The 15,698-nt window shown below is 44.1% G+C and overlaps 1 protein-coding gene across 2 annotated transcripts in view; it reads left to right on the forward strand.

Annotated features, from left to right (window-relative positions):
• tspoap1 (TSPO associated protein 1) overlaps nt 1-15,698 on the forward strand; it is a 209,868-nt gene that overhangs the window by 46,576 nt on the left and 147,594 nt on the right. The gene's annotated exons all lie outside the window — the stretch shown is intronic.

Genomic DNA, 15,698 nt, shown 5'->3' on the forward strand with positions numbered 1-15,698 from the left:
TTGGACTGGTGTAACTCTGGAGACATAACAACCTGTCCACTGTGGCTGCTGTAGAAAGGTTGGACTGGTGTAACTCTGGAGACATAACAACCTGTCCACTGTGGCTGCTGTAGAAAGGTTGGACTGGTGTAACTCTGGAGACATAACAACCTGTCCACTGTGGCTGCTGTAGAAAGGTTGGACTGGTGTAACTCTGGAGACATAACAACCTGTCCACTGTGGCTGCTGTAGAAAGGTTGGACTGGTGTAACTCTGGAGACATAACAACCTGTCCACTGTGGCTGCTGTAGAAAGGTTGGACTGGTGTAACTCTGGAGACATAACAATCTGTCCACTGTGGCTGCTGTAGAAAGGTTGGACTGGTGTAACTCTGGAGACATAACAACCTGTCCACTGTGGCTGCTGTAGAAAGGTTGGACTGGTTTAACTCTGGAGACATAACAACCTGTCCACTGTGGCTGCTGTAGAAAGGTTGGACTGGTGTAACTCTGGAGACATAACAATCTGTCCACTGTGGCTGCTGTAGAAAGGTTGGACTGGTGGACTGGTGTAACTCTGGAGACATAACAATCTGTCCACTGTGGCTGCTGTAGAAAGGTCAGGGGTGACTAGCAGGATACAGCTGAGATGTTTTCCCCTCCTCAGCAACAACATCACATGCTTTTAGTAATGTCACCTCTTTCAATCTGGGTTGTTTTTTTATTTCTAAGTGTTGCTGCTATTAGGGATGCAAATGCAGGTCAATTTTTCTGCCGACCAACTGACCCTCATTAACCGGTCAACAAACGGTTACCTTTATTCCAAACAGTAAAATGACGAGAACCAACAGAAAATACTTTCAGAGATCTGTATACAATGACGAGATGCTTATGTTTCCGCCCTACCAATGGGAGTCGCCCCATTGAGGGAAGGCGGGTGACAAGCTTAGGCCCAAAATAAGCCCATAGACACGCATTGGATTTATTTTGGACAGATTCTCGCCAGACTGAAACCTCTCGCTTCGCCTCTTCCTCTTCCTCTCTGCAAGCATTCAAGGACCTGACATTTTCCATTAAGAGCATGGAAACATGCAACAATAGCAAGCCTATCGTTTTACAGTCAAAATGCTATAGCCTGTTATTAAACAGGCAACTCCTGTAATGAAGCAGCAAATACAATGTAATTTTCAAACATTTGCCCAAATGCAATTAGCGGAAAACAGATCTGAACCGCGCACCTAATGCGGTTAGTTCAATAGATCTCTGTTAGAAACTTAGAACGAGAGGGGGAATCTAATAGCAACTACTATGATGGCTTGCTAATATGACTAGGATTGTGGACTTTTAGGATTGTGGCTTTTGGACAACGAAAGAACATTTATATGAAACCAATAGAACGGGCGAGAAATGCCGGTTAATAGCATGAGGAAGTCTATAAAATAACTGCCTCCACGTTTTTATGGGTTGGATTTTGGCTACTTTGAAGGAAGGTAAAACGTTCCCAAGTTTCAAACAATTCTACATCCTCAGTCTTACATTGTAAAGTGGTTGGTAACGCGCGGATAGTCAACGACAGGTAGGCTATATTCTACACATCCGAATGGCAAATAGGAGGCGCGTTTTATGAGTTGAGATTGAGAAATAAAAGTAGCTCATTTTTAAATCGTGGCCGCCAACAGGTTTTAACAGGCGATTTCATTTTGAATTGTAATTTGTTGCACAGTGACTGGGTTTACTAAAACAGGCTTCAGTACAGTAGCTGAGGAGCTAGTCTAAAATGCATGACGACTTGTAAAGCTTGATTTAGCCGCAATCTCTCTCTCTCTCTCTCTGTCTGTCTCTCTCTCTTTCTCTCCACTCTAGGGTTTACTTCGCTGCAGACGTATTTAACCCCCTCATCTCCTCAGACTCCCAGACAGTTGGTCGTCACATTCTCCTCTGTTCCTCTGAGGTTTGACTCCCTGCCCTCAGTGTGACACAGGAGCCTGCCCTCTGGATGCTCAGCTAGATGGAACCTATAGCCCTAATCAATCTCTTACACCATGAGAACCACTGAGAGTGTGCCGCTGGAGGGTTTGGGGGCTAGGGGTTGAGGCTGTGTTACTGAAAGAGCTTTCAATTACTGTAGCTATGTGTGACTCTGAGCTGAGGAGCCTGGCTGGATTGTGAAGATTCCGGATATTATCTGGGTATCTTTGTATCATTGATCTGGTTTTACTTGCACAGCACTGTTTTGCTGTTATTATAGTTGGAAATCATCATCGTACTGCTCTCAGCTTCAGGAACAGTCTACACCTCTAGACACTGTCATGTTCTCCTCTCTCAGCTTCAGGAACGTTCTACACCTCTAGACACTGTCATGTTCTCCTCTCTCAGCTTCAGGAACGTTCTACACCTCTAGACACTGATCATGTTCTCCTCTCTCAGCTTCAGGAACATTCTACACCTCTAGACACTGTCATGTTCTCCTCTCTCAGCTTCAGGAACGTTCTACACCTCTAGACGCTGTCATGTTCTCCTCTCTCAGCTTCAGGAACAGTTCTACACCTCTAGACACTGTCATGTTCTCCTCTCTCAGCTTCAGGAACAGTTCTACACCTCTAGACACTGTCATGTTCTCCTCTCTCAGCTTCAGGAACAGTCTACACCTCTAGACACTGTCATGTTCTCCTCTCTCAGCTTCAGGAACAGTCTACACCTCTAGACACTGTCATGTTCTCCTCTCTCTGCTGTTTATCCTTGATGCTCTTTCATAATGTGTTGGATGGTCTTGATTCCCTGGTCCATGGCAAGTCCTCCATCATTGAACAACGACCTAGAGACAGAGTCCTTCCACTCATGAAATAACAGCAGAGCATCTCTCTCTCTCTTTCTCTCTCTCTCTTTGCTTTCTTCACCTACCCCTCCCTCCTGTCTCCTCATTTACCTCTCTCTTCCTACCGCTCTGTCTTTTCCCCACCTTTCTATCACTCTCCCAGCTGCTAAAACCTGCATTAATATGTCAAATTAAAACTGGTGAAAAAATACATTTTTCAACTTGATATAGCCCAACCAGTTGGTAGCGTGTTGAGGGGCAAGAGGATTATATTGAGAGTCTCTGGAGAGGGGAGTTAGCCTAACGTTGCAGTGATAGAGTGATTCATTCTGGGACATGGAGAGAGGTAAGCACTGGGCCCTCCTGGACTGGGCTGGTGGGATGTGTTAATGTATTATGCAATTCATTTGATGCGATTACCCGTTCTGGCTGGTGTAACATTGAATATGTTTTATCTTGAGGTGGGCAGCCCTGCCCTGTCTGTCTGATAGATGAAACTCGATGGATGATCTTTCCATGCGTGTTATGCATATAACATGCTTACTGTGAGCACATTTTATACACTTCATTTGAGGTAGTAGGCATATTTACCATTTACCCGTGACGGTAGGGTTAGGATGATGGTGGGGGTAGGGGTGATGGTGAGGGGTGATGGTGGCGGTGATGGAGGGGGTGGGAGTGATGGTGGGACATGGAGGGGTTGATGTGCGTATGCAATATGCAATTCTCTTTGACGAGATTAAGGCTTCATATCCTTTTGAAGCAGTCAGTGTTTTCAGCTCTGATGGAGGATTGAGGAAGGGCTAGAGGAGAGACCAATCATCTCTAGGCTAAGATAGTGCGGAGGGAACTCCATTTTGTGCCGACGCTGCACTTAATGGAATCATTTGGTGCCCCTTTGTCTCCACCATCTTGTGACTTTTAAAAGACCAGACGACGTCATCTGCATGTCTGACACCCTCATTAACACACACACACACACACACACACACACACACACACACACACACACACACACACACACACACACACACACACACACGACCCTGGCTGTGGTAAATTTAATGTATTTATGCGTAGGCTATGAGCTGATTATAAGACGGGAGGCCAGCGGCAGAACCACCAACGAGTCTTAATCGCTATTCTGTTGCTGTTAGGCCAATGAATGTAGAGGTTGTTGCTGTTAGGCCAATGAATAAAGAGGTTGTTGCTGGTAGGCCAATGAATGTAGAGGTTGTTGCTGTTAGGCCAATGAATGTAGAGGTTGTCGCTGTTAGGCCAATGAATGTAGAGGTTGTTCCTGTTAGGCCAATGAATGTAGAGGTTGTTCCTGTTAGGCCAATGAATGTAGAGGTTGTTCCTGTTAGGCCAATGAATGTAGAGGTTGTTCCTGTTAGGCCAATGAATGTAAAGGTTGTTGCTGGAAGGCCAATGAACAGAGCGGTTATTGGGTGTTAAATCAGAGCTGACCTCTGGATCTTTAATAGAGGATAGTGGGTAGACAAGCTGCCACGCTTTGGAAACATATTCACATGTATGGAGATGAGGGGAGGTCACCTTACATCAGGTTGGAGGTGGGGGTTGGGGAGGGGTTTGTATGTCACATGATTGATTTGGCGTTCATGGTCAATTTGTAGCTAATTTGTACCTAGAATAGAATGAAATTGCTAGCTAGCATGAGAGGAAAAGTCTTGTTTTTGCCAAAACATAATTTCTTCCATTTTAAAAAGCTCCACAACCTGAAGACTGACCTGTCAATAGCATCACCCAACCACTTGACTTAAGATAATCTTAACCCAGGGCTTTGCTAAGTGAGAGAGTGTAGACACAGGGTTACCTCAGTGTCTCAGATCCATCCGTTAGCATTATATGGAGGGCAGAAAGACAGGCCGGCAGCGTTGGGGGTCACATCCAGATTGTGCTTTCTAATTTTGGCCCGTGCCACAGGGCAGTATTAACAGTATGACCCACAGAGGCCTCTCCTGTTGTGTAGAGAGGGTGGGTGGGTAGGGAAGTGCTGTTGTGTAGAGAGGGCGGGTGGGTAGGGAAGTGCTGGGCGGGTGGGTAGGGAAGGAGAGGGCGGGTGGGTAGGGAAGGAGAGGGCGGGTGGGTAGGGAAGGAGAGGGCAGGTGGGTAGGGAGGGGAGGGCGGGTGGGTAGGGAAGTGCTGGGCGTGTGTGTTAGGGGTAACAGCACTGTTATTCGTGGAGTGTGTGTCTTGTGTGTAAAATTGGGGGTGTATTAGATGGGGGGGGGGGTCTCTTTGTTTGGCTGAGGCGCGTTAGCTGACACCCCCTAATCTGTCATCGCCAGGTTGTCCGGCGACGATGAATCGATGACAAATGCAGGATGGGACTGGGGAGGACACTTACGAACAGACTAGCCTCAGCAGACAGATACACACTTGTACATGTGTGAAATAGGACAAATATAAGCACCCACCAATTTATTATTATATAGGGAATCCAGGGAATGAAAAATACATTGTTTTCCACAGCTTCTTTGGGAGTTCGTGAACTGTGTCTAAGACTAGCTATCCACTGGGCACAGGCGTCAGTTCAACGGCCATTTTTTTTATTTACATTTGGTTGAGTTGTGAAATCAACAACAACAAAAATCATGTCATTGGATTTAGGTGAAAAAAGACGGTTCCTTTACGTTGATGACTTTTTGGCAAATCCAATCACTTTCCCACGTTGATTCATTGCATTGTTTTGTTGAAATGACGTACAAAACAATGTTGATTCAACCATTTTTTCAGAGTCCCCAACGACTGGATGTTACGGTTTTCAGGGGAAATGGAAAGAAAGCCTGTGACGCAACTTCCGCTTTTGGACTTTAACAAGGTGACACTCCATCTTAACTCATCCACATTTCCTGGATTGGTTGAATAGTGCAGAACAGAACCTCCCCCGGCAGTTTTGTATTTATCTCGTCAAGACCATTATCTAGTTTCAGGTGTTTCTTTTACACCTGCTACGTTAGGCTAGGTAGCTAGCTAAATATTTGTCTACGGGCTGGCACTGGCAGTATGGGATTATCGAGAGTGAATTAAATAGTTTCTGCATCATCTTGCTAGCTAGTATCCATCTGACTAATATCAACAAGGGCTTTCTACAAAATAGTAACATTAGCGCAGCTAGCCAGCTAGCTAACATTGGAATCTAGACCATAAACTAAGCAACACATGCAGACATGCTCTGCCAAAGCGCTACTGCCACCTTCTGGTTTGGAGTATTTTAACAAGGTTGAGTGGCTGACAACTTCAAGGTCTTTGCTGTGTGAACACAAAAGAAAGATTGACTGCCAACACTCTGTTCAGAGGTGCTAAGTACTGTCGGCAGGCAAACGTTTGACAATCCTACCGGTGTGTCTGAGATATAAGACTAGCTAGCTATCGGTTGTCCTCTTGTAATCTCAATTAGAGGTCGACCGATTAATCGGAATGGCCGATTAATTAGGGCCAATTTCAAGTGTTCATAATAATCGGTAATCGGTATTTTTTTAGTATTTTTTGATTTTTTAACATTTTTTTACACCTTTATTTAACCAGGCAAGTCAGTTAAGAACACATTCTTATTTTCAATGACGGCCTAGGAACGGTGGGTTAACTGCCTTGTTCAGGGGCAGAACAACAGATTTTTATCTTGTCAGCTTGGGGATTCAATCTTGCAACCTTACGTTTAACTAGTTCAACGCTCTAACCACCTGCTTTACATTGCACTCCACGAGGAGCCTGCCTGTTACGCGAATGCAGTAAGAAGCCAAGGTTGCTAGCTAGCATTAAACGTATGTTATAAAAAACAATCAATCAATCAATCATAATCACTAGTTAACTACACATGGTTGATGATATTACTAGTTTAACTAGCCTGTCCTGCGTTGCATATAATCGATGCGGTGTGCATTCGCGAAAAAGGTCTGTCATTGCTCCAACGTGTACTTAACCATAAACATCGATCCTTTCTTAAAATCAATACACAAGTATATATTTTTAAACCTGCATATTTAGCTAAAAGAAATCCAAGTTAGCAGGCAATATTAACCAGGTGAAATTGTGTCACTTCTCTTGCGTTCATTGCACGCAGAGTCAGGGTATATGCAACAGTTTGGGCCGCCTGGCTCGTTGCGAACTAATTTGCCAGAATTTTACGTAATTATGACATAACATTGAAGGTTGTGCAATGTAACAGGAATATTTAGACTTAGGGATGCCACCCATTAGATAAAATACGGAACGGTTCCGTATTTCACTGAAAGAAAAAACGTTTTGTTTTCGAGATGATAGTTTCCAGATTCGACCATATTAATGACCTAAGGCTCGTATTTCTGTGTGTTTATTATATTATAATTAAGTCTATGATTTGATAGAGCAGTCTGACTGAGCGGTGGTAGGCACCAGCAGGCTCGTAAGCATTCATTCAAACAGCACTTTCGTGCGTTTTGCCAGCAGCTCTTCGCAATGCTTTAAGCATTGCGCTGTTTATGACTTCAAGCCTATCAACTCCCAAGGTTAGGCTGGTGTAACCGATGTGAAATGGCTAGCTAGTTAGCAGGGTGCGCGCTAATAGCGTTTCAAACGTCACTCGCTCTGAGACTTGTTGTAGTTGTTCCCCTTGCTCTGCATGCTTCGAGGGTGGCTGTTGTCGATGTGTTCCTGGTTCGAGCCCAGGTAGGAGCGAGGAGAGGGACGGAAGCTATATTGATATACTGGCAATACTAAAGTGCCTTTAAGAACATTCACCAGTCAGAGGTATATGAAATACAAATCGTATAGAGAGAAATAGTCCTATAATTCCTATAATAACTACAACCTAAAACTCCTTACCTGGGAATATTGAAGACTCATGTTAAAAGGAACCACCAGCTTTCATATGTTCTCATGTTCTGAGCAAGGCACTTAAACGTTAGCTTTCTTACATGGCACATATTGCACTTTTATACCTCTTCTCCAAAACTTTGTTTTTGCATTATTTAGACCGATTTTATTGATGTATTATATTAAGTTCAAATAAGTCTTCATTCAGTATTGTTGTAATTGTGATTATTACAAATACAGTTAAAAAAAAGCGGCCGATTAATCGGTATCAGCTTTTTATTGGTCCTCCAATAATCGGCATCGGCGTTGAAAACTCATAATCGGTCGACCTCTAATCTCAATTAAGATCCGGGGAAATTAAATCTACAGCGTCTGCTTGGGGTATTAATTTTGTTCCTTTTTCCCCTCTCCAGGATTTTGTACTGTACATACACACTGTAATGCATAGTCCCAATCCTCTCGTGGTTTGTGGATTTCAATTAGCAAGGCAGAGGCTAAACTGACAGATGCTGGAATAACTTGAAGTATTTATCTAGCTAGTTTTTGCCAAAACAGCAGAACTACTTAGCAGAGACTGAGGAAACAGGGTCCCAGCTGGCTACATGGAGTACGAAGTCAAGCTGGTAAAGGGTTCTAGTGTTCTAGAGTGTTCTATGGGTAGCCACTGGAGTGTTTCATCGCCTCTTGACTCCAAACCATCCAATTCAGGTTTTTTTATACATCTGCTATGTAGCCTAATAGAGGAGTGTTTGTTCATGCTTTTTCACAACATCCAACAATACAAGCCCATAAACTGTTGTCATTCTGCAATGACAAATACATGTATCGTAACCCAATGCTGGAAATGAGTGACCCAGATTCTTGATAAACAGTGTTGACAAACTGCTGAGTTTAGATGGCTCTGTCAGTTTAGTTTGAGGATGAAACAAAAAGTCTAGGACTTATTTCCTGGGTCGCATTTCCATTGTGGTCCTCTGTGTTGTAGTGTTGTGCTTTCAGACACACAGTAGAGTTGTGCTTTCAGACACCTGGGAGAGTTGTGCTTTCAGACACCTGGGAGAGTTGTGCTTTGATGTGGGCTCTTTGTTGCTCTAGTCCTCTTGTCCTGGGACCATAGAGATAGAGGACTAGATCAACGATGACTCCTCTATCTCTGTGACTGGGACAGCTTGTCTGAGAAGATAGGCGGGTTCTCGCGGGACAGGCGGGGTTTGGGCAGTCTGGGTACATCTGCAGCTCTGCAGACCACAGCAAGATAACAAGCCGGTGGCTGGGGAGACCTGTCAATCTCTGTTTCTAATGAGAAAACCAAAATGGACAGGGAGAAATAAAAAGAGATTTGCCATAAATGTGGAATAGTCAGTCAGTGCAAAAATAGGGTCTATAAGTAGGGGCTATAGGCTATATAGAGAGGCTATCATCAGCACTCTTAAGCGTTTATAAGAGAAGCTGGCTAATTGGATTTAAGGAGAAGTATAGGCTTTCGACTTTGAGCTTCCCTAACAGATCAGACAGATTGTTTTTTCCCATCAAATGCACCATGGCAGAAGCTCAATTACATTTTCAACTGAGGTGGAATAGAGTAGTATTATGCAGAGGTGGGACCCAAGTCACCATTATTCAAGTCACAAGCAAGTCCCAAGTAGAACGGGTCAAGACTCGTGTCAAGTCCAATCCCAAGTTGAACGGGTCAAGACTCGTGTCAAGTCCAAGTCCCAAGTAGAACGGGTCAAGACTCGTGTCAAGTCCAAGACCCAAGTAGAACGGGTCAAGACTCGTGTCAAGTCCAAGTCGTGCTTTCTTTTTCTTTTATATATTTTCTTTTCTCTTTTATAAACAATACAAACAACAACAACCACTACATCACACCTGCCCAGACCCACTAGCACACACCCCCATTTCCAGCGCCTGCAGCACTTTACAACACATGGCCTCAAACTGCACCATTTTGTTTCTCTTCTTAGCTTACACACATTTTTAGATAATAAAGTATTTGACCTTTCCATTGTGTTAATGCCGGAGGATTGGTTGATTTCAGTTTTTAAGTATACTTAAAAAAATTTTTTTTTAAAAGATGATTGACAAGAAAAGTATTGTCTAACTCATCGAGTATCTCACTGCACCCTCACCTTTCATGTCTTGAAATATGCAGACAGACGGATAACTTTCTAACTCCGCCGATAACTTTTGGACTTTATAACATTCTCAAAAAGGCATGGATTATTTAATCATTATTATTAGTTTTACACTTCAGACATGACTCTGCCGATGTGCTGTAGAATTTGTGAATTTTGTCTCTTGTATAATAAATTGTATACATTAATTATACTGGATTAAACTACATTTTTCATTAACTGTAATCTCGTTAGTTTATGTTCCCTACATCTTGTGCCAATATCAGTTCTTATTAAAATCTTGGTTCCTAAGAGATCATCAGTTGGATAGGCTCTCTGCAAGGTTTTCTACAGCATATCTATCATATGAATATCCTTTTCTGACTCAAATAGGATTCCCTCAAGTTTGCTCTGATATCCAAAAGATTTCAAATCGACATTTTTTGTGATGAAAAACATTTAAGTTGCATTTACTGTGCCTTCAGAAGATAACCTACATGACCAAAAGTACGTGGACAACTGCTCGTCAAACATCTCATTCCAAAATCATGGGCGTTAATATGGAGCCATAACAGCCTCCACTCTTCTTAGAAGGCTTTCCACTAGATGTTGGAACATTGCTACGGGGACTTGCTTCCATTCAGCCACGAGCATTAGTGAAGTCAAACCATTTCTATATAGACCTCGCTTTGTGCATGGGGGCATTGTCATGCTGAAACACGAAAGGGCCTTCCCCAAACTGTTTCCACAAAGTTGAACACACAGGATCGTCTAGAATGTCATTGTATGCTGTAGCGTTAACATTTTTCTTCATTGAATCTGAGGGGCCCGAACCATGAAAAATAGCCCCAGACCATTATTCCTCTTCCACCAAACTTTACAGTTGCCACTATGCATTGCGGCAGGTTGCGTTCTCCTGGCATCTGCCAAACCCAGATTCGTCTGTCGGACTGCCAGATGGTGAAGCGTGATTCATCACTCCAGAGAACGTGTTTCCACTGCTCCAGAGTCCAAAGGTGTACCACCGTAGTGTCGTCTGCAAACTTGATGATTGAGTTGGAGGCCTGCATGGCCACGAAGTCATGGGTGAACAGGGAATACAGGAGAGGGCTGAGAACGCAGCCTTGTGGGGCCCCAGTGTTGAGGATCAGTGGGGTGGAGATGTTATTTCCTACCCTCACCACCTGGGGGCGGCCCGTCAGGAAGTCCAGGACCCAGTTGCGCTGGGCGGGGGGTGGAGGGTACTATGGTGTAAATGCTGAGCTGTAATCGATGAACAGCATTTTTACATAGGTATTCCTATTGTCCAGATGGGTTAGGGCAGATTGGGATTGCGTCGTCTGTGGACCTATTGGGGCGGTAAGCAAATTGGAGTAGGTCTAGGGTGTCAGGTAGGGTGGAGGTGATATGATTCTTGACTAGTCTCTCAAAGCACTTCATGATGACAGAAGTGAGTGCTACGGGGCGATAGTCGTTTAGCTCAGTTACCTTAGCTTTCTTGGGAACAGGAACAATGGTGGCCCTCTTGAAGCATGTGGGAACAGCAGACTGGGATAAGGGTTGATTGAAAATGTCCGTAAACACAACAGCCAGCTGGTGTTCGCATGCTCTGAGGACGCGGCTGGGGATGCCGTCTGGGCCGGCAGCCTTGCGAGGGTTAACACGTTTAAATGTTTTATTCACGTTGGCTGCAGTGAAGGAGAGCCCGCAGGTTTTGGTAGCGGGCCATGTCAGTGGCACTGTGTTGTCCTCAAAGCGAGCAAAGAAGATGTTTAATTTGTCTGGGAGCAAGACGTCGGTGTCTGCGACGGGGCTGGTTTTCTTTTTGTAATCCGTGATTGACTGTAGACCCTGCCACATATGTCTTGTGTCTGAGCCATTGAATTGCAACTCTACTTTGTCTCTATACTGACGCTTAGTCTGTTTGATTGCCTTGTGGAGGGAATAGCTACACGTTTGTATTCAGTCATGTTTCCGGTCACCTTGTCATGATTGAAAGCAGTGGTTCGCGCTTTCAGTTTTGTCACCGTAGGTACAACATCACCGATGCACTTGCTAATAAACTCGCTCACCGAATCAGCGTTTACATCAATGTTGTTGTCTGAGGCTATCCGGAACATATCCCAGCCCACGTGATCGAAGCAATCTTGAAGCGTGGAATCCGATTGGTCGGACCAGGGTTGAACAGACCTGAGCACGGGCGTTTCCTCTTTTAGTTTCTGTCAATAGGCTGCGAGCAACAAAATGGAGTCGTGGTCAGATTTGCCGAAAGGAGGGCGAGGGAGGGCTTTGTATGAGTCGTAGAAGTTAGAGTAGCAATGATCCAGAACGCTGCCAGCCCGGGTCGCGCATTCGATATGCTGATGAAATTTAGGGAGCCTTGTTTTCAGATTAGGTTTGTTAAAATCCCCAGCTACAATAAATGCAACCTCAGGATATATGGTTTCCAGTTTACATAGAGAACAATGAAGTTCTTTCAGGGCCGTCAAGGTGTCTGATTGGGGGGGTGGGGGGGGGGGGGGATATACACGGCTGTAATTATAATCGAAGAGAATTCTCTTGGTAGATAATGCGGTCGGCATTTCCTTGTAAGGAATTCTAGGTCAGGTGAACAAAAGGACTTGAGTTCCTGTATTTTGTTATGATCACACCACGACTCGTTAATCATAACGGCAGGGTAGCCTAGTGGTTAGAGCGTTGGGCTAGTAACTGAAAGGTTGCAAGTTCAAATCCCTGACCTGACAAGGTACAAATCTGTTGTTCTGCCTCTGAACAAGGCAGTTAACCCACTGTTCCTAGGCTGTCATTGAAAATAAGAATTTGTTCTTAACTGACTTGCCTAGTTAAATAAAAATAAGGCATACACCCCTCCCTTCTTCTTACCAGAGAGATGTTTGTTTCTGTCGGCGCGATGCGTGAAGAAACCGGGTGGCTGTACCGACTCTGATAACGCATCCTGAGTGAGCCATGTTTCCGTGAAACAGGGAGTTTTGCAATCTCTGATGTCTCTCTGGAAGGCAACCCTTGCTAAAATTTCGTCTACCTTGTTGTCAAGAGTAGTATACTCGGGAGCGGTGTGCGATGTGCCCGTCTACGGAGCCTGACCAGAAGACCACTTCGTCTGCCCCTTCTGCGGTGCCGTTGTTTTGAGTCGCCTACTGGGATCCATTATCCTGGGTGGTGGTCCAAACAGAGGATCCGCTTCGGGAAAGTCGTATTCCTGGTCGTATTGTTGGTACGTTGACGTTGCTCTTATATCCAATATTTCTTCCCGGCTGTATGTAATAAGACTTAAGATTTCATGGGGTAACAATGTAAGAAATAATACATAAAAAAACGAAATACTGCATAGTTTCCTAAGAACGCGAAGCGAGGCAACCATCTCTGTCGGTTACATCCTGCGCCATCCTTGCCTCGTGTTTTAATAACGTAAAACACAAGGCAAAATCTGCACTGGAGTTGCTTACCAAAAGTGGCAACACTTAAAAATGATTAGCAATGATCAACTTGGCAAAGCTTGAATATTTGTTCTTCGAATAAATGGCCAGATATTGTACAATCCAGGTGTGCAAAGCTCTTAGGGAACCAAAAAGACTCTGTAATCACTGCCAAAGGTGCTTCGACAAAGTATTCACTCTGTGGTGTAAATACTTATGTAAATGTTATATTTCTGTATTTCATTTTCAATCAACTATAATGTATTGTCTGCAGATGGGTGTCACTGGCTTTGGTTTTGCCATTTATTTTTTGAGGTTGGATTTATAGTACGTATAGCTCGTTAGCACGTAGCGTGCACCGATTGGTGTCAGTATGTGTTACAACTGTCCTGGTTGCCATCTTGTTGGTGGGAAGGTGTTTCACATGTGCTGGCCAAGGTGCTATTTAAGAGTGGCTGACCCAGCGCTCCAGCTGCATTGAGAGATGTGGAAGATCAACACCTTTTAGTTGTCGCTCCCTAGTTTGAGTTCTAGACAAACAATCCTTTATCTGATTTCGTTTTGCTCCACCTTTTTGGTTTACTTCCTGTCTTTAAGTTTGGTGGGTTTTTTTTTCTTTTGTTTGCCTCTTGGGTAAATTTAGTGGGTGCTCATGGTAGGTGTCTTTTAAGGTCCCAGGTGTAGTTGCTAGTCAGTGGACACCCCCATGAGTGTCTTTCAGAACCCCTCCTAAAACCTGTTTCGTTTTGGTTGTCAGTGACTCTTTGTTAGTTCCCAGTTCTGTTTGAGTGACATTTTTGGTTTTCTTGCTGTGGAACGTAACAATGGATGAGAAAAAAAAAATATTTCATCCATTTTGTATTCTGTCTGTAACACAAAATGTGGTATGAATACTTTCTGTATCTTTCACACCGTTGAGCCTCTTTGGTTTGGCTCTGTTGCACACAGAAATTGGAAAGCCAAGTCTCGGGCAAAAGGTGACTTTTACTTTTGGGAACAATACATATTCAAGTTTTAAATTCAATTTTACCCTTGGTTACCCTTTTTGTCAGACAATTTTTTTCTCTATTATGAAGAGTATTTAACTAAGCTGAAGCCTTTGGGCAGTTCTTTATGGGAACCTTTTTCCCCCCTCGTGCTTGGTGCTGGTCAGGTGGATAACAGCTTTATACCTTCCTCTCAATGTGAGATTGAATCCTGATCCCACTGCTCCTCTGTATTTCCATCTATTACTACCTCAAAATATAAATCATAGAAAAGAGAAAGGCTCTCCCTCCTGCCTAACCCTAACCCTACCCTCCTATCCATGGCTCAAGGCTAAACCCCTAGTTGTGAGGCCTGCATAACCCTAACCCTACCCTCCTATCCATGGCTCAAGGCTAAACCCCTAGTTGTGAGGCCTGCCTAACCCTAACCCTACCCTCCTATCCATGGCTCAAGGCTAAACCCCTAGTTGTGAGGCCTGCCTAACCCTAACCCTACCCTCCTATCCATGGCTCAAGGCTAAACCCCTAGTTGTGAGGCCTGCCTAACCCTAACCCTACCCTCCTATCCATGGCTCAAGGCTAAACCCCTAGTTGTGAGGCCTGCCTAACCCTAACCCTACCCTCCTATCCATGGCTCAAGGCTAAACCCCTAGTTGTGAGGCCTGCCTAACCCTAACCCTACCCTCCTATCCATGGCACAAGGCTAAACCCCTAGTTGTGAGGCCTGTCTGTGGATCTGGTTCCATAATCAAATGACTGGGGGATACCTCTGAATGAAATTGAATATAGTATTGTACTTCCATGGGGATACATCCACAGTCTTGACACACACACACACAGAGAGATCCAGTTGATGAAATCGTCTCTCCTGAGCAGCACACTGTGTTGGAGCTGTACTGTACTGTAGGTAATAATGAATGGTGGGAGATAACCTAGAGGATGGAGCGTTGGGTCAGTAACCAGGTAAAAAACAAATCTGTCTGTGCCCTTGAGCAAGGCACTTCTCCCTCATTTTCTCCAGGGGGCCTGTACAACTATGGCTGAACCTGTAAAACAGGGGTGTCACACTCATTCCACTGAGGGCCCAGTGTCGCTAGGTTTTTGGTTTTTCCTTTCAATTAAGCACTAGACAACCAGGTGAAGGGAGTTCTTTACTAATTAGTGACCTTAGTTCAACGATTAATTAGAAGGGAGGAGCGAAAACCCGCAGACACTCGTCCCTCCGTGGAATGAGTGTGACACGTGCTGTAAGACATTCCACTGCACCTTTCCAGTGTACGTCACGATAAAAACATATACAGTGCCTTGGGAAAGTATTCAGACCCTTTGACTTTTTCCACATTTTTTTACGTTACTGCCTTATTATGAAATTGATTAAATACATTTTAAAAATCTCAGCAATCTTACACACAATACCCCAAAGTGAAAACATGTTTTAATTTTTTTTGCGAATTTATAAAATAAAAATATATATAAATAAGGTCCCACAGTTGACAGTGCAGGTAAAAAACCAAGCCATGAGATCGAAGGAATTGTCCGTAGACCCCCGA

The sequence above is a fragment of the Salmo salar genome, chromosome 04 (genome assembly GCF_965601325.2).
Source record: "Salmo salar chromosome 04, fSalSal1, whole genome shotgun sequence".
Classification (NCBI taxonomy): Eukaryota; Metazoa; Chordata; class Actinopteri; order Salmoniformes; family Salmonidae; genus Salmo; species Salmo salar.